Source organism: Mirounga leonina, unplaced genomic scaffold, assembly GCF_011800145.1.
Source record: "Mirounga leonina isolate KUSES-001 unplaced genomic scaffold, KU_Mleo_1.0 Mir_176, whole genome shotgun sequence".
NCBI lineage: Eukaryota > Metazoa > Chordata > Mammalia > Carnivora > Phocidae > Mirounga > Mirounga leonina.
The window spans coordinates 29,778,232-29,798,512 of NW_023270454.1; the positions used below are offsets into that span (position 1 = coordinate 29,778,232).

General features: G+C 35.0%; 1 pseudogene; it reads left to right on the forward strand.

Moving 5' to 3' along the window:
• Positions 1–5,825: 5,825 nt before the first annotated feature.
• Positions 5,826–6,625, forward strand: LOC118022428 (annotated as a pseudogene).
• Positions 6,626–20,281: the final 13,656 nt, after the last annotated feature.

The window sequence follows — 20,281 nt, forward strand, 5'->3', positions numbered from 1 at the left end:
TCTTTGTTTCTGTTTAAATATTATATCAATCCTGTCTTGCCTGTGCATTGGAATGAGGTTTAACATAAAGATGGAGGGAGTTCAAATGCAATCTGAAAATAATACTGGCAAATAGCTTTGGGACTTACTGTTTAAAGTTAGCATACAGGGCGCCTGGGTGGCTCAGTTGGTTAAGCGATTGCCTTTGGCTCGGGTCATGATCCTGGAGTCCTGGGATCGAGTCCCACATCAGGCTCCCTGCTCAGCAGGGGGTCTGCTTCTCCCTCTGACCCTCCCCCCTCTCATGTGCTCTCTCTCTTTCTCTCTCTCTCAAATTTAAAAAAAAAAAAAAACCTTTAAAGTTAGCATACATTTATTTAAGATATTGAATTAAACCAACAAAAAGCCATCCTATAAAATTGGAAGGTAAAAAAAAAATCAAAAAACAAAATATATTTTCATCTGTTAGAAAGTTTGAACCATAACATTTTATAAATATTTATTTCTTTGACTCCATTTCATCTTTTAAATGAAACTTCTTTTAGAAATAAATTGCTTATGTTGGCTCCAATAAAATTTATCCCTAGAACTAGAGTAGAAGAGTTTCTCCCACTATAAGCTGTTTATATCTTTTAGCTGAAGTCTGTGAAAATAATAAACTTATCTCTGTTGTGAAGAGTCACTGCCTATGGTGTGGGCAGAGATTTGGGGGTTGGAGGTTATTGAGAAAAGTACAAAAAAACCCAGGATATTTCCAGGTATAAGTGCAAGAGAAATAGCTTTATGATATTTTGTGGATTGGGGTCCTTAAGTCTCCTCCTATCAAGCATTGAACATAAGGAATTAATAGACAACATTAAATCACACCAAAACTCTTTCTTAAAGTAGAAAGCTCTATGTTAAAGAGGATAAATGTGTACTGAAAGATAGAAACTAAACCAAGCACATGAAATCTAATTTTTTATCTTTCCTAATGATAAACATTTTTTCTTAATCTTAAAATGTGGTAAAAAAAAAAAAAACTAGTTACGGTAAGAAATAAACCATAAATTCACAAAAATATGAAATCTTTATCTGCTTGATGAAGACCTTATAGAAAAGAATTTTCAAAAATTAGATTGATCATTTCTTTTCAAATAGCTTACTAAATTCAACTTTTAACTTAATTTAATTAAGCAATGTATAGAAAGCATAAAGGACAGAATATGAAAAAAATAACTCTTTGGAGGTTTGCTGAATAATAGAAGGAATTACAATAGACAGGTAAACGTGGAAAAGTTGGCCAAGATCCTGTTGGCACTTTAAGCTCATTAAAAACATTTAAAAGAATGTCAATGTATAAAAAAAAAGAAAAGAAAAGAAAAAGGAAAAAAAAGATGGTAAAATCATTGATTTGACCTCTTGCTTGGTGGGAGTGTGAAAATTGGATCTTGGAGGCAGCAGATGAGAATGGGATTGATTTAGGCCTTTGAAGTGAAACAATATCTCCAGACAGTCATACCATGGAAGCCACAAAGCCGAGAGTGAACTCAATAAAACACCGTGGATAAGGATATATATTATGTGAAGGAGCTAGAAAAGTTAATAGCAGAATATTTGAGCCATGCCTCATAGGCAAGGACCTACCATCTGGAGAACAAGATGATACAAAAGTAGATGCCAAGAAAAAAGTCAAAAGGAAATAGAGAATATAAAAATATTTCTGGACCTATCCAGTAGGCAGAGACTCACTCATGGAAAATAGCATGTTGTTTAAAAATGATTAAAATCCTATTGCAAAATGTCAAACTCCAGCCATTAATAAATGATGGCTAATTAAAGAAAGTGGTTCTATGAAAAATAACATTGGCTCTTTTATATTATATGTCTGACATTGTATTTACATTAACAATGTATTTACTGTAATATTTTAAATTTAATACCTAGTATTTGAATCCTTAATGTTGTGTGATGTTGCCATAATGTTCCCTCTTCCTTGAATATGGAGTAGCTACATTTCAAAAGAAAACTATAGCTACATTTAAAAAGATAACTGAAGGTGGTCAGATCGGAATGAATAAAACCAACCAGACCCCTCACATACAGGTTCACTAATGCTGTGTTTTCCCTGTTGCTTGCTGGACTAATATAATCTGTCATGGCAGCAAGGAGGTCTCTAAGTAAGACATTCACATTCCTTTCTAATGAATCAACTTTCCACCCCATAGCAATATCAGATGTCTTTTAAATCAAGCAAAGAGAAGCTCTGTGCTAGAGGAAATGACCTGCAGTGCCTTGAGTTTATCATGGGTTTAGCCCTTTTGTCCTTTTATAACTACACTGGGAGCAGTTAGTGATACCTAGATGTGTTTGATCTAAGATTCTTGAATCGAGAAATAAAATTAATTTGCAAATAATTTATTTAAAAAGCTAGAATATTACAATATTGTTGCTTATAAGATTCTTAAATATGTCATTAATAGTTACTTCAAAATTACTTAAGTTGGTTAACTGGTTAACCTAGAGAAACTTAACGTTCTACCCGTTAATGTCTTTTGTTTGAATCTTTACTCCAATTTGTGCAAATTAACTTTAATTTTTATTATCTATATTTTTTCTTGAAATTATTTTGTCTCATGTAAAAAAATATTTAATTAATTTACTCCTACTAGTGTGTGAATTGTTTGACCATCTTGCATATACAATTTGCTTCCTTACAAAACAAAATGATAAATTTTGTGTTGGTGTCTGTTATTCCAGGCCTTGGCTATGTAGAATGCTATGATCATACAGTGACAGATAAGAAAAGAAAAAAAGAAGGGAAAGGCAAATGTGCATGAGAATATATCTCTGTAAACATCCAATAAGCCCTCAAAAGTCAAAAATCAAATAACGAGCTTGATTATTATTTTCCCCTCTGTCTCAATTGAATCAACATTAGCCAGTTGACTGAGGTAGACACAATGGCAAGCCATAGTCAACAGTCTATTTGGCTCCCTGAAGAATCATCATCTCTGACTCAGATCGTATCAACTGGTTTATACGACTCCAGTCCTACTTCACTTACTTCAGTAAGTGTTAATCTAATTTAAGCCTAGACAAGATAGTTCATCGAAATAAGATAATGGTACAAATATTCTTTCCCCATCCTTCACAGTACTTTTTACTGTCTTTTCTAGATTTTATGCATAATAAATTTTTATATCTCCAGCATTCAATTTTTAGTAATTTAGTTGTACTTAGAATAACATGAGGCCTGGGGCGCCTGGGTGGCTCAGTTGGTTAAGCGACTGCCTTCAGCTCAGGTCATGATCCTGGAGTCCCGGGATCGAGTCCCGCATCGGGCTCCCTGCTCGGCAGGGAGTCTGCTTCTCCCTCCGAACCTCACCCCTCTCATTCTCTCTCACTGTCATTCTCTCTCAAAAATAAATAAAATTAAAAATATATATATATTTAGAATAACATGAGGCCTTACTGCAAGTTTGCATTCTGAAGTAGATCTTTCATATATAAGAACTCTAATTTAAAGTGTCAGGATTGCAGTCATTAAAACCGTTTACCAATATTCTGTTCTCTCATTCCTCGGGCACCTGGCAGCATTGTGCTTCCTCACTTCCATAGATGTTGTCATGTAATTTGCTTTGGCCAGTAAAATGTGAGCAGAGGGAACTGTCTGACTTTGTGAAGTTTTATGAGCCAGTCTGTCCTTCACCATATTCCCTTTTCTCTCTGCTTCCATGACTATCAGTGTCCCATCAGCATGCGTCTTACAGCAAAGGCAATAGACGCAGAGCAGGCAGAGAACATGAAGGAAATTAAATGTATTATTTTTTATTCCACTGTGATTTAGCTATGGGTTAAAACTATGGAACCTGGCTGTATTGATTGACAGACTTGAAGAACTATCAAAGTTTGAAGTCCATTTCCCAGATTAAGAATATATTTGGATTAAAAAAATATAATAATATGAATAGATTTTCTGAAAATATGTAAATTGGATCTTCCTTGTAGAGCAATTCTAGAAACAATACTTTCCATACTGATTTGTTTATGACCTGATACAGGTTCAGCCATGTGAAATTGCCTGTATTTGACCAGTTTTTAATGTAAAAATGGCAACTTCATATAGTTCACCTAATAAATGTCCTGATGATACTACATTGTTTTGTGTATCTAAGGGAACTACACATTTTGTTTTAGTAAGTTGATTGCTGAATAGAAGTAAGATTACTCACATCTAATATTTGCTCAGAGTGTAATCTTATTTCATTAATGCCTTATGTTTAGGACATTAAAAAGTTAGGCCAAATAACACAATGTTATTAACAAACACTTGTCTTTTGCAGACATGATCTAATGCATTTTTTTAAGTTTTTGTTTTTTAACATACTAACCATTGCTTGCTTTAGGACACATTCCTGAGGTCATACACAACATTTATCACACTTAAAATACTATGATACAGGCTATTTTTTGGTTTTGAAGTTTTTGCCAATGAAAAATCAGGTAACTAATTAGCCAATATGGCTTATTATGTTAAATTTACCCACTAAGAGAGCTTTCAAAAATGATTAAAATGCAATTTTTTTATCCTCAGAGAGGGAACATTTCCATTAAAAAACAACACACATGAAATATTTGACTATTTCTCGGATTTTTAATTATTGAACTATTATGCCATTAGGGAAAACCCAAATCCACGACACTGAAATACCTTACAAGAAGAATATTCAAAAATGTTTCACTCAGTTTACTCTTACTTGGTTTCAGAAGTGTACCAAATTAAAAGGTTCTAGTGAGGTTCTAGTTCTACATGCTTTAGAAAAATGTGACTTTCTGGTTTAAAGAAATGAAGTTCAAGAATGATTTATAAACCTTTAGAATTTCCAGATGTAACTTCTCATAAAGCTCTTTGGATATCAGATGTATTTACCAAATACTTTGATGAGTTAAGTGTAAATGAATCAGTAACATAAGGATTAAATTTCTCCACAAATACACAAGAGCCTAAAAAATTAGGAAAAAGAGTGCCTTGGCAGAATTCAATTGGGTCTTGTCAAATCCAAAGAGTTTCAAAACTATGTCTTGAAGTTTTCCTGAAACTGAAAACTCACTATTTTTGATAATTTTTTGTTACAAATCCAAATTGAATATTGTTTCCAAGTTCTATTAGCGGTAAACAAATCGAAAGTGATTAGAACCATGGCCACAAATTCACTTCCATAAATAATTTCTTGTAGCAACAACTTCATCACATTTTTCTATAAATAATGTTTCTTAGAGTTCTAAGAATTAAAAGTAGAGGAAGGTGATCAGAAGGTACAAACTTCCAGTTAAAAGACAAATAAGTACTACGGATGTAATTATCACATGATGACTATAGTTTACACTACTGTATGAGATATATGAAAATTGTTAAAGGAGAGATCCTAAGAGTTCTTACCACAAGGAAAATGTGTTTCTTTTTTTCTTTTCTTTTCATTGTATCTATATGAGATGATGAATGTTAACTAAACTTATTATGGTTATCATTTCACAACATATGTAAATCAAACCATTATGCTGTACACCTTAAATTTCTACAGCAATGTTTGTCAATTATTTCTCAATAGAACTGGAAAAATATGAAAAAAAAAAACCTGAATTTCAGTAAATAGCAAAAGCGAAAATAGAAAACAAATAATCTGACTCCACTTGTTCTCAAATTTTCTGTTACCAGTAATATTTTCACAGTGCTCTGAGGCCAAAATAAATCCGTAACAGTTTTATTTATTAAGTAGCTAGGTCTACACAATGTAATAAGTTGTAATATTCCAAAAATTTAGAATTGTTTCCTTCGGTGCACCACTGAAAATCTTGGTGTTGCCATGGGCTGCCGCCCTGCCCAGTGTTAACCATATGGTCAAAACAAGCCATATCCCAAAGTCTTGCTCTGCAGAGGTGTCCCTGATGCCAAGATCTGCATCTTTGACCTGGGGTGGAAGAAGGCAAAAGTGGATGAGTTCCCTCACAGCAGCCACATGGCGTCAGATGAATATAAGCAGCTCTCCCCTGAAGCCCTGGAGGCTGCCCTTATTTGTGCCAACACGGACATAGTGAAAAGCTGTGGCAAAGATGATTTTCACATCCAAGGGTAGCTCCAGCCCTTCCACGGCACCCATATCAACAGGATGTCGTCCTGTAAGGCATGCGAGGTGCCTTTGGAAAGCCCCAGGGCACAGTAGCCAGGGTCCATGTTCGCCAAGTCATCATGTCCATTCCTACCAAGCTGCAGAACAAGGGGCATGTGATTGAGGCCCTAGGCAGGGCCAAGTTCAGGTTTCCTGGCCACCAGAAGATCCACATTTCCAAGAAATGGGGCTTTGCTAAGTTTAATGCTGACGAATTTGAAGACGTGGTGGCTGAAAAGCGGCTCATCCCAGATGGCCGTGGGGTTAAATGTATCCCTAATTGTGGCCCCCTGGACAAATGGTGGGCTCTGAACTCATGAGAACCTCGGCATTGTCCCCTCCCTACTCATGCCCACTGATAAATCCTACTTCCTGTCATTAATTAATTAATTAATTAATTTCAAAAATTCAGTAGTCATGTGCAAAACCACTACATATGAATTAAAAAATAATATATTATTTCATTCTTAAGTACTACACTCACTTATTAACAGGTTATATGTACCAAGTTGGGTCCCACAAACTTCTCAATCCTTGAAATCTCATTTACATCGCCACCTCAATTCTTGTTCTGATTTTCTAATAGTATTTGACTTTTATTACAGAAAAAAAATAGAAAACCCAGGTTCATAAAGATACAACATCATTGAGAGGAATGTAACATGATCTCACATTGAAACTGTGAACTACCCTGACCTAGTAGTTCAGATGGTGGCCAAAAGATGTTGAGTGTTTCTCATTTTGGGGGGAAAATTTAAAATATTCCATGCCATCTTCATGGCTTCACTATGACTTTCCAGGGTGCCTCAGGACACAGTTTGGGAGCTGTGGGTTTTAAGAATTCCCTTATCTTGCAACCATTTCAGGATTTTGAATAGCAACTTATTTATAACCAAGCAAGTATTGTCAGCAGTGAAATCTAATATTAAGAAAAACTAATTAGCTTTATTAAACCTTAATAACAGTACTTTATAATGTATTATAATATATTCTTATATTTAAAAAATAGTTTTAACAAATTCAGAAAATAATATAGTCATTGGAACTTAGGTTTTTCATAACATAATAGAGTTTACTTTGAAGGAATGTTAACTAAAAATTCAATAGAATTTTTTCAGTTTTTTTTTAAACTGAAAATATAGGTATTAATATTTGTGTTAGAAAGGAATTTCTTTTCTTTCCTTTTTTTAAAAGATTTTATTTATTTATTTGACAGAGACTGTGAGAGAGGGAACACAAGCAGGGAGAGTGGGAGGGGGAGAAGCGGGCTCTCCCCTGAGCAGGGAGCCCGATGCGGGATTCGATCCCAGGTCGCCAGGATCATGACCTGAGCCGAAGGCAGACGCTTAACCATCTGAGCCACCCAGGGGCCCTAGAAAGGAATTTCAAGGTAAGATTTTTTAAAGGGAGTGTTGGTTTAGCATTATTTTATTAAATTTTAAACAGTTTAACATTAGAGTATAGAACATAGTATGTTAGGGAAAAAAAGGAAGTAACATTTGTTCATCGTGATGTTCTATACGTGAATTATGTCTAAAAAAAAAAAAAAAAAAAAATCAGGGTGCCTGGGTGGCTCAGTTGGTTAAGCGACTGCCTTCGGCTCAGGTCATGATCCTGGAGTCCCGGGATCGAGTCCCGCATCGGGCTACCTGCTCAGCAGGGAGTCTGCTTCTCCTCTCCCGCTCCCCCCTCTTGTGCTCTTTCTCTCTCTCACTCTCTCTCTCAAATAAATAAATAAAATCTTTAAAAAAATAAAAAATAAAATAAATAAAAAAAAATCAGCCACAAAAACCCGATTTTGCTATTGGAGGAATCTACAAAGAAGTCTCTTTGAGAAAATTTAAATACCAAACAAGAGTTTATCTTTAAAGTCAGGTTATCATGATTTTTTTCAGACAAGGTATATAGACACTTTTTAGTCAGAATTCAAATTTTTTGCCCAAAAACTTTAATTAATAGAAGTCATATGAATATGTCCATAATAAGCAAATACTTACAAGACTAAAGAGAGTCCATATAAACAAGTCTTGCACATATGTAGGATAGTTGCCCAATTAATACAAATATTTATTGCAAGCCCACTATGTACTGGCCTAGCTCCAGATGCTCAGGATACAACAGTACCCAGGACAAATGGGGATCACAACCCTCATGAAGCTTTCATTTTAATGGAGACAGAAAACAAGTAAGTAAAATATCTAGAATGTTACTAATACATGCTAAGAAGAAAAAGTAAGTTAGTGGAAGGTGATAGGAAGTGTTGGGGGAGAACTGAAAATGAAGAAAATTTAAAAATATTCCTCCTCCTCTGGGGAGGATTGAAAATTTAGGAAGGGCCTTAGTGAGAATGTGAGGAAAGAACCGCAAGAAGTAAGAGAGCAAAACCCTACAGAAATCCAGAGGAAGAACATTCCAGGAAGAAGAAAAAACAAGCACAAAGATCCTTATTGGGAATGTGCCTTTGATGCAAAAGTCAGCATACTTGAAACAGAGTGAACAAGAGGGAGAATAGTAGAAGAAAGATCAGAGGCAACAAGGAGGCAAGGCCACAGTAGGGCTGTGGTAATTTGGACTTTTGCTCATGTGAGAAAACTCTGGAGGGCTTTGAGCTAAGTATTGATGTGGTGAAATACAGGTTTCAAAAGTATTGCTTCGGCTGCTACAGTGAGAACAGCCTGAAGACGACAATAAAGAAAAAAGGGACCACCAGAGAGGGTATTGACATAAGACAAAAAATGAAGGTGCCTTAGACTAGGATTGCAATAATAGAATTCATCAGAAGTGGTGAGATTCTATATTTATTTTAAAGGTACATACAGGTGTGCCACCCAATATGGCCAAATGCAGTCATTCAAATTTAACGCTTTTTTTTTTTTTTAGATTTATTTATTTATTTGAGAGAAAGACAGGGAGGGAGGCAGGGAGAGGGAGGAGCAGAGCAAGAGGGAGAGGAAGAGAATCTCAAACAAACTCCCTGCTGAGCACAGGGCCCAATAAAGGGCTCGATCTTAGGACCCTGAGATCATGACCTGAGCCGAAACCAAGAGTCTGACACTTAACTGGCTGAGCCACCCAGGCACCCCTCAAATTTAACATTTGAAATTTAACTACTGAAAGTGAAATGAAACTAAAAATTCAGTTCCTCAGTTATGTGAACCACATTTCAAGGGTTCAATAACTTCATGAGCTTGTGGTACCATATTGGACAACACACATGTAGATCCTTTCCATTGATACAGAAAATTCTACTAGACAGTGCTGATAGAACTAACAGGATCTTCTGACAAATTTGAAGTGGGATATGAAAGAAAGACAGTAATCAAGGATGGTTTTTGGCCTACAACTAGAAAAATTGAATATACTGACCTAGGAAAAAAATCATGAGAAAAGCAGGTTTGGAGGACATGCCAGGAGCTCAGTTTTAGAAATGTTAAATTTGAGATGTTTATTAGACATTAAATGGAGATCTCCAATAGGCAATCAGATATGGGAATCCAGGTTGAAGGGAGAAGTATAGACTGGGTAGCCCAAGCAAGTTTTACTTTATGCCAGGCACCCTTCTGAATACTTGCCTAACCCATCCAGTATTCACAACAACCAGATGAGCTGGTCACTATTACCCCCACTTTATAGATGAAGAAACTAAGACACAGAGAAACATACCATTTCTTGTTAAGTTGAAAGAATGAGAATCTGAGCTGTGAGAAGCTGTCTCCTCCACAGAGGAAGCTAGCTGGCAAAATAAAGCCAAAGGAAACCAAGAACTGATGAGACTGAATAAAGGGAGAGGAAAGGAGAGTGACACTGATTCTTTCAGCATTCCTTTGGATTCTGCGATCTAACGCAAAGATCATTCCTACTCAACTGTATGAGGCAATAAACTCTCTTTTTGCTTAAGGCATTGCAACCTAATAAGTTATATGACCTAAAAGTTATATTATTACATCAATAATTACCTAGCATATGAAATAGTTCCTACTACCTGATACAGAACCAAATACTCTTTTTTGACCTTATAGTATTATGCACATATGTTGTACACACTCTGTTTGGGAATTTATTGGATAACAGTAACATTATCTCTCTTTTACCTACTAGATAGTGAGTTTCTTGACAACAGGGATGGTATGCTACAGATTATTTTCTCAACACCCAGGATAGCAGTAGGTTACATTCTGTCAACTCTAAATGTCTTGATATAGTTTTTTTAATGTCTAAAAAGGAACATAATGTAATACAATAATATATGTTTTACTTTAAAGAATGATGGGAAGGTTAAATTAATTTTTTTTAAATTTCATATTGTGTTATCTATTTCTGTGTAACAAATAATCCCCAAATGTAATAACTTTACATGGTATAAACATTTATTATCTGTTGTATAGAAATTTAAAGGCAAGGAATGCTAGAAGCCATTTTAGAGGCAACTTACCATAGTTTATTTTCTAGCCTTTTATGTTTTTCATTCTCCTTACATGCAATTCTCCCTACATGAATTAAAGCAGTGTCTAAAATCCAGTTCTCATTATCTAAATCAAGTCCAGATGTGAATGAAGCTTTTTAGGTGTAGTCCCTTAAGAGAGCTTATTGTGTACAGGTCTTCTTGTTCTGTAGACTTTGAAACTAAAGAGACAGTGTATCTGCACTCCCCCTCGCATACCCAATACACTATGGTGGGACAGGAATAGGGGAAAATGGAAAGCAAACGTGAATCACTGGTCCATAACATTTCCAAAATCTTGTCCAATAAATGTTGGGTTTCCTCATTAGGTCCCCAAACCAGGGAATAATTCTAATTGGCTCTTTACATCTCCATTTGGGCTTTTGGTTCTTTCCTCTGAGCCTTTTTTTTTTTTTTTTTTTCATGAAAGGTAACATGTGTTTTCTGCTGAGTAATTTTCTCATGCTGCTTATTGTGATAGGTTTGTGTGGGCATAGGGCAGTCCAACTGCTTTTCACTCTGTATTGTCACTTTATGGACCTCCTGTGAATGTCCTTGGAATTTACTCCATGAGACAAAACCATACCTACAATTGTAGCTCTTGGATATAAATCCTGAAGCTTCCTTTTAACAAATCCCTTGTATGAGTGTGTACTCCCTTGATACACTTGCCATTGATCTTTCTGAGGGCTTGGCCAAAGATGAGACATCTGCAGACCATGTTTTTTGGCAATGCCATGGAACTGATCTTTTTTAAGAAGGCATTTCTTGATTTTTGCAATATTTGCCAGTTGGAGAGACTGAGAATTTTAAAAACCATCAAGCTCTGGCTCCTTTTTTTATACAATCTTTCTCTCTGTGTCTAGCTTTCTTTTCAAATTTTACAATAGACATTAAGAAGAAACCAGGCAGTGCCTTCAACACTCTGCTTTGAAATGTCCTTAGCTACAACTTTGGACACATTTTCTACATTTCAGGTTACTGCACATGAGAGTGTTACTAAACTTTCTGCCCCTACACACCAAGAATTCCCCTTTCTTCCTATTTCCAATACCACCTTGGTCACTTCTTTTTGAGCTCTCATTGGCAACACCTTTGAAGTCCAGATTTCTGCTAACATTGTCTTCAAGGCTTTCTCTAACAAGCTCTGCAAAAATCATTTCAGCCTCTGCCCTCTGCCTGGATCCAAAGCCACTCCCACATTTTTAGTTTTTGTTTTAAAAAATAAAATAATGTTTTGTTTTTTTAGTTTTAGTTTTTTTGTTTTTTTTTTTTAATGGCAATACCCTACTTCCACGTGCCAAAATAGCAATTATCTATTATTATTTAACGTATCACCACTTAATAGAACAAACATTTATCTCATAGTTCTTGTAGATCAGAATCGGCATAGATTAGCTGGGTTCTTCTGGCCCACAGTCTCTCAAAAAGCTATAGTCAAGGTGTTGGACAGGGCTGCAGTGAACTCAAGGATCAACCTGGGGAAGAACACTCTCAAGCTCACTAACATGACTGGAAAGAAGGAAGATAATGTGGTGAAAATATCTTGAAAACTTGCAAATGACAGACCTGCTGGCAAACACACTAATGGTATATTCTAAAGGGAGAGTCCTAATCTGTGGACTGCTTTTGTAGGATGTGGCCATCTTATTAGGCTCACATGTAGTAAACAAAGCTTCAATCTATGGATGTATGGGGTATAGCTCCTAGGAAAATGTCACATCAGCTATGTAACTATCAGAGCATAGAATGGAAAAATTTTAACATTGAGATAATTCTTTTTTAAGTAAGCACATATTGCTTAAGACCTCACATGTTAATCTGTGCCAGAGGGTGTAGTGATATGGCAAAAAGATGGATCTGAGCATAAGCGCTGGTGGTCTTAGAACTCTTCCAGCTTCTCCTATGCCTTTGTATTACTTGTATTCCTGAAATAATTAGTAAAGCTTGATAATCCCTAAGGTCTCTGATGTTTTAAAATGATGTGATAACCTATCCTACTTTATCTTAGAAACAATCTCAAGTGAAATAAAACATTCATAATGATATAGTGAAATAAAATTGCCCAGTGATAAGATAATGGGGGACATTCTCTGGAACAAAGATTTTAAAACTACTTACCAAACTTTTCATTTGACCTTTTCAATGTATGTGCATGTATGTGTGTGTGTGTGTGTGTATTTTCCTAAAAATATGTATTTAGATACATAAAACTTAGAAATCTCTAATTTTTTACATTCAAAGGCAAATAAAAAACTAGAGGGAAAAAGACTTTGTACTCAAAGGTAATCCTTAATATTTATCAACTTTTTAAGCATTTCTTTTAATTTTATTTATTTATTTGAGAGAGAAAGAGAGCACGAGCGGTGGGGGGGGGGGGGGTGTGGGCAGAGGGAGAAGCAGACTCCGCGCTAAGCAGGGAGCCTAACTTGGGGCTTGATCCCAGGACCCTAAGATCACGACCTGAACCAAAGGCAGACGCTTAACTAACTGAGCCACCCAGGTGCCCCTCTATCACTTTTTAAATGACAATTTCCCAAAGAGAAAACTGAGAGGAAAATAACAACAATAACAGTGTTATCAATAATTGAAATAGAAAAAAAAAAGGAAAAACAGTTGGTCAAAACACAAATTTAAGGGACATGTCACTATTTTTACCTATGAAAAATTAAAGAAATTTTTTTCAATGGATAATGCCCAGTATTTTCCAGGGAAATAGGGTGTGACCACTCTATTGTTAGGATAAAAGTATATGTATTTTATATTTAGAGGAAAATTTTACATTATGTGTTATGACCTTTTAAAATGCTTCTGCTTCAGGACGCCTGAGTGGATCAGTCAGCATTGGACTCAGGTCATGATCCTGGGGTCCTGGAATCAAGTCCTACATCGGGCTCCCTGCTCAGTGGGGAGTCTGCTCCTCCCTCTGCCTGCCGCTCCCCCTACTTGTGTTCTCTCTCAACCTGACTAATAAATAAATAAACTCTTTAAAAAAAATCCATGGGTAACTTTTAAAAATAAATAAATAAATAAAATGCTCCTGCTTCTTGGTCAAGTACTTTCATTTCTATAAATTTAATATAATATTCTGAGATGTAGAGAGATTTATATAGAAAAAGTGTTAACAACACATAATATAAACTTTAATTGTCCAAAAATAAAAGAATGTTTTCATAAAATATGATACATCCATGGAGACCATATGATCTAATGATTTAGAATTATATTATAGATTCATAATGATAGTTACCATCTACCAGTGATAGCTAATATTCACTGTGTGTTTCTTAAATGTCAGGCATTGTTTCCATACACATATTAATGTAATCGTGTATCTGTATGAGAGGTAGACTATGGAAATAGTAGTTATTTCTGGGTTGTTTGATAATGGGCAACTTCTATTATATCTTTTATACTTCTTTGCATTTTAAAGTTTTTCTATGGTAAGATTTTTTTTCTATTTAATAATGACAAAAGAAATATCATCATAATAAAAGGAACTAGAATGCTTTTCATTTCCTGCTGACTGCCTAGGTCTGATTGAACAATTGGTGGAGGGAATAAATCAATCTCCAAACTTTATGTGTATTCTACTATAGCAAAAAAAAGACACAAAGGCCTACTTTTTATTGTACTCTCTTCCTTGCTTCAAGTTGAATATCATATTTTTAGAAGAAAAAGAAATATATATGTTTGCTATATTTATAGTTAAAAAGCAGGGATTGTTTTTGAGAACATTTGGACACTCCAACAATAGTTTATTGAAATGAAAAAATTGTATTCTATGAACATAATTATTTATCTCACACTAAAACTAACAACTATGCTTGCTGCTGTGATACAAGGTTGAATAAATGAGCTCTCTTAGAAAGAAAGAGAAGTTAATCACTCACCTTTTAAATTATTCTCTCAGAGTTTTTTGCTCCTAGATGGGCCGCAGAACAAATATCCACATATCTTTGGCCTCCAAAAAAAAGATATCCAGCCTCATTCCCCCTAAGAAAACGTTCTTGCAAAACACTCAAGAAAAAGCAAAGTAGCCTTTGATGTTTTTCTAAGCTAAGAAATATAAACAAGGGGAAATTATTCCTGGCTATGTATTTTTATTCTGTTCTGATATGCTAAATCATTTTGTAATCAATAATCTATTTATCTTATGCCATTTTAACAAATTATTCATAGAGTGAGGAACATCTTTCATTCATCTCCTTCTATATCCATTTTAGGCAAGGTCCACTTAACTCTTAACTCCAGAAAAATAAGCTTCTAAACAAATAAACCTAGAAAGACTTGGTCCTGCCCTCAGGAAGCTTAAATCTGGCCAGTTCATAACAGAAAGGCAAATTTACCTCTTTGCATGGAAATTGGACTAGATGACTTTGAAAAGACTCTCATTTTTCTGTTTCCAGGAGCCTATGATTTGATGACTCTTGATCTGCCTTCTATCTCACTCCCTATTCCCTTTGATTAGGTTTGTAATCCATTTGGAAGTCCTTACAGAACCAGGGTCTGAAGTGGTCAGCATTGACAGCAACACCTTTAAGAGATAATCAAACTATATGCAGAAACAAATGACCCCTTAGCATTTCCTCTACTAATTGATATTTCTTCTTTGATATAAAGTATTTTCTAGTTTTAAGTATGAGAGTGTCATGCAATCATATTAGGTTGAATTAGTTCCTGGCCAGAACAAAGAGCTCTCTAAAACAATCACACAAATTTAATTTAGAACCCAAGTGCCAGAATATTGCTTATTGGAAATTTCATATGTATAATTAATATTCTCCTCAGTGATAACAATATATTATTTCACTCAACGTGGAGCACTGTTTTGGGTAATCAGACATTGGTGTTTTAAATAACTTGTTTGTTATGATGCTTCTTCACTTGCATTTTAAGTATTGGTCATCAGAGTTTATAAAATAAACAGGACACTGAAGAGGGCAATTCATTTGGTGAAGCTATTTCAAAAGTGGACAAGGGAGGAAGAATTAGGTCATTCAGCATTTGGCCTATGGTGGCATTTCTCACTACTGCCTTAATTAGAGCTATTGAATCATTTCAGTTCCTGCACATTCCTTCTCCAACGTGATTAGTTTTTATTACTATGAGCAAACTCATTATCACCTTCTATAACTTTAAATTTATTGATTTAATTACATGAATTTGAAATGGCAAACATGCAACTTCAAGTCATCTAGTTTCATATTTTGATTTTCAGAAACAACCCTTAGAATATAGAAGGAATATAGGTTCAAATAGTTTTTATCTGAAATGAGTGAAGTTATATGTTATTGTTCGGCTTCAAGTGATAATTAGTAAAAGGAAGTGTCACTGAAAGAGGTTTCTTTATTGAATATTGTTAATGATCAAGAAATGCTGGATGGAAATATCTATTTGTATTTTTCCCTTATATTTGTAGCACACAGCAGTAAATTAGTATTTATGCTGCACTTACCATGTACAAATGTTCACCAGTTTAGTGAATCATGCTCTCAAAACGAAAAAAAAAAAAAAAAAGAAAGGATTTTTAAAAGTTTAAACAACAGCAGTCTGTCTGTAAAACTCCCCTAATCAGTATTCCACTCTAAGGCCAATATCAACCTAGAACAGAAAGTATTCAAAAAGAAGAAATAAATATAATAAAATGATTCAAAGAATGTCCTTGGTTGCTTGGGGGTTACTAAATCATCCCATCCCTCCTGAAAGTTTCTGCTTGCCCCTTTTTCTAATAAATCTACGTTTCCCACTTAGGCAACCACATCCCCATTTCTGTATCTCGGGTTATGTTTTCCAGTTCTTGGACTTCATAAAAGTGGAATCATACGTTTTATAGAAAAAAGAAATTTTAAATTCCACTTTTTTGCATGGTAATATTAACACCTCAAAGTTATTATTACATGAAAAACAAAATTAAACTTCCTAGGAGAGATGTCCAGAAATATTTTGTTGAGAATAATTATTATGGGGAAAAAAAACTATTTCCTTTCACATGTTTATGCTGCAACAACATGTGATAAAAATAATATCATTTAAATTCCCCAAGTGCTTAAGACCATGGCAAAATAAAGGTAGAGGTTTTAAGTAATCAGTTTCATCCAAATGTTTCTAATTTTGTCTTACTATGGATCAGTTTATTTGGCAGAATAGGTCACCTGTAAAACAAGATCTGCCAATGCATTTCCAAATCACTTTAGATGTAAGACCCAGTATTTTCTATATATGCATATGTTTGAAAGTTGAGAATGCAATACTTAATAATTAACCTTATCCAAGGATTCAAAAGACATTGGCACGTCTTCATTGTGACAGAAACTAGCTTTTTTCATTAAAACCCTCTGTCAGAGGACTAAGATTTGAACCATGAAACTTAGTACTATTTATCAAGCAACCAAATTAATTCTGAGTCTTTTGTTAGTGGGTCTATAGTTCATATTATCTTAATTTTAGTTTCCCTAGAACTACCCCCCTCTCCATGGAACACAATCTATTGAAGGAAATAAATGTGTAGGTGTTATAACATCCTGAGATACATGCTGGCATGTGGGTTCCTCCTAATTGCAAAGGGTTTTGAAAGGAAACAGCAATGAGAATGCTCATGGGGGAAACAGTAGTTACACACACAGAAGACAACATATGATCTCAATCTCCTTTGAAGATTAGAAGTTTTCAGGAAAACTAGAAAAATTTTCTAAGCACAAGAAATAACATGGAAAAAAAAAACTTTTGTTAAAGACAAAACTATTTCTATAAGGCAATTGCAGGATATCACTTCAAAAATAGTGGGAAATGTAGCTGATGTAGTTGGTAGGGATGGGTTTGGAAAGGATCTTGTATGTTACTCTATGAAAGAAGATTTGATTCTTCGAAGATTTTTTTCAAACAAGGTAGTAGAGTTATCAGAATAACATTACAAAAGATTGGCATATTGATTGATCCATATCAAATTACCACAAACTTAGTGACTTGAATCAGATTTACTTCTTTATTTTTTATTTTATTATGTTATGTTAATCACCATACATTACATCATTAGTTTTGGATGTAGTGTTCCATGATTCATTGTTTGCGTATAACACCCATTGCTCCATTCAGTACGTGCCCTCTTTAATACCCATCACCGGGTTAACCCATCCCCGCACCCCCCTCCCCTTTACAACCCTCAGTTTGTTTCTCAGAGTCTGTGGTCTCTCATGGTGAATCAGATTTACTTCTTTATAGTGCTTTAGGTCAGAAATCCCAGATGGGGCACGGGGCACTAAAGGTGTCATAGGGTTCTTTTTGGAGAAATCCTTGCCTATTTAATTGTTGGCAGAATTCACTCCTCCATGGCTATACGACTGAGATACACTTTCATTGATGGTTATCAATGGAAGGTCATCCTAGCTTCTAGAGTTCACCCACATGTTTTGGCTTAAAAGGCTTAATTACCCAACGATCACACAGAACTGTGTATAGTGCCTGTTCAATCCAGCAACAGAAGAAAAACTCATAATTTACTGGGCACTGGGTAGAGTTCTCAGGAAGTTCTTTCCTTAGTGATGAGGAGTAATTAGCTCTAGAACAATCACTGATCTAAACCCACCCAACAAATCATAAAAGAACTAAAAGGATTAAATTATTTTTAAGTAACACAACTGCATCCCAGAGCAAAGCTCAAGAATATTTATAAGAATATAAAAATATTCAATTCCCAAAAAGATAAAATTCACAATGTCTGCCATCTAAGCAAAGATTATCAGGCAGGCAAGTAAGTAAAAACATGAGCCCTAATGAAAAGAATAATCAATTGAACAGATACAGAACTAACACAAATGTTAAAATTAGGGGAAAATGTATATCAAAATAATTAATATAACTACATTTCATGTAATAAAAAATTAAATAGAAATATGAAATCTATAAAAAAGATTCAAATCATACTCCTAGAGAAAACTACAATGTCTAAAGTGAAAAAACACTGAATAGATGACATCAGTATGATGTCAGGTTTAGCTTTATATAGGTGAAGATCATTACCTATTGAAATACTTTTAAATATGTAGCTATACATAGGCTAGTGTACACACATTTGCTTTCTTGCCCTGTCACCTGAGATGGCCTGGAAGTATTGACACTGCAATAACAGTGAGCACACCTAGTGCCCAGATCTTGATTTCTTTTATTTTTTATTTTTTTATTTTTTAAGATTTTATTTATTTATTTGACAGAGCGAGAGAAAAAGATTGGGAACACAAACAGGGAGAGTGGGAGAAGGAGAAGCAGGCTTCCCGCAGAGCAGGGAACCTGACATGGGGCTCGATCCCAAGACCCTGGGATCATGACCTGAGCCAAAGGCCCACTTTTAACGACTGAGCCACCCAGGCGTGCCCTGGAGCCATGATTCTTTTAATTGAAGATGGTATTAGAAACCAAGATCTACCAGTTTGTTTGGGGTGCCTGGGTGGCTCAGTTGTTAAGCGTCTGCCTTTGGCTCAGGTCATGATCCCAGGGTCCTGGGACAGAGCCCCGCATCGGGCTCCCTGCTCAGCGGGAAGCCTGCTTCTCCCTCCCCCACTCCGCCTGCTTGTGTTCCCTCTCTCGCTGTGTCTCTCTCTGTCAAATAAATAAATAAAATCTTTAAAAAAATAAAAATAAAAGAATCATGGCTCCTTGGAGAAGTGACTGATTTCTGGGCCAGGAAATGTACAGAATGAGTCAGAAAGTAAGAAAGTGCTTTAAAATATTAAGAAGAAAGAAGAAGAAAGAAGAAAGAAGAAAGAAGAAAGAAGAAGAAGAAGAAGAAGAAGAAGAAGAAGAAGAAGAAGAAGAAGAAGGAGAAAGTGTTAAAGGGGCACAAAAGCTAACAGGCAGAACTCCTAATGTGAAAAAAAAATAAAAATAAAAAATAAATTAATTAAAAAAAAAAAAAGAACTCCTAATATGAAAAGCAGACATGATTTGAGCAATGAAATAAACTTGTACTGGATTATAACCAAAGTGTAAAATAAATATCCAAGAGTCCATATACTGATATAAAAAATGATTGAATAAATAAATGGAGGAGAAAAGATAAATTTCTCATGCAGAAGAATTCCAAAAAATTTATATAGATTCTCTCTATCCCCAACTCTTTAACTATAAGCTGCACATAGTAACTTCCTTCCAAAGAGTGCAATATGGAAAGTGGGGACTGATTAACTTTATAGAGAAACCTGGAAAGCACTACCTTAGCCAGGTAGAGGTTAGCATTAATAATAAAAAGTCATGCTGATGATATATACGTACCCTTGATATGATGGGATGAGAATGGCACTATATCTTTCTTTTCTCTCTCCAAAAAAATCCATAGCCCCAGTTTAATAATTAGAAACACATTGGATAATCCTAAATTGAGGAACATTCTACAAAATATCTGATCAGTACCCAAAACCTCAACATCATCAAAACAAGAGAAGTCTGAAAAACTGTCATAGCCAAGAGAAGCTTAAGGAGATATGCTGAGTAAATATATGACATTCTGGATGATGCCCTGGAACAGAAAAGGACATCATGTAAAAATTAAAGCCATCTGAATGAAATATATACTTAAGTTAATAATAATATATCAATACTGGTTCATAAATTATAATATATTAATAACAGGAAAGTGGGTGTGAGAGTATATGGAAGCTATTTGTACATTATTATGCTTTTTTGTAAATCTAAAACTGTTTTAAAATTTTTTAAAAAT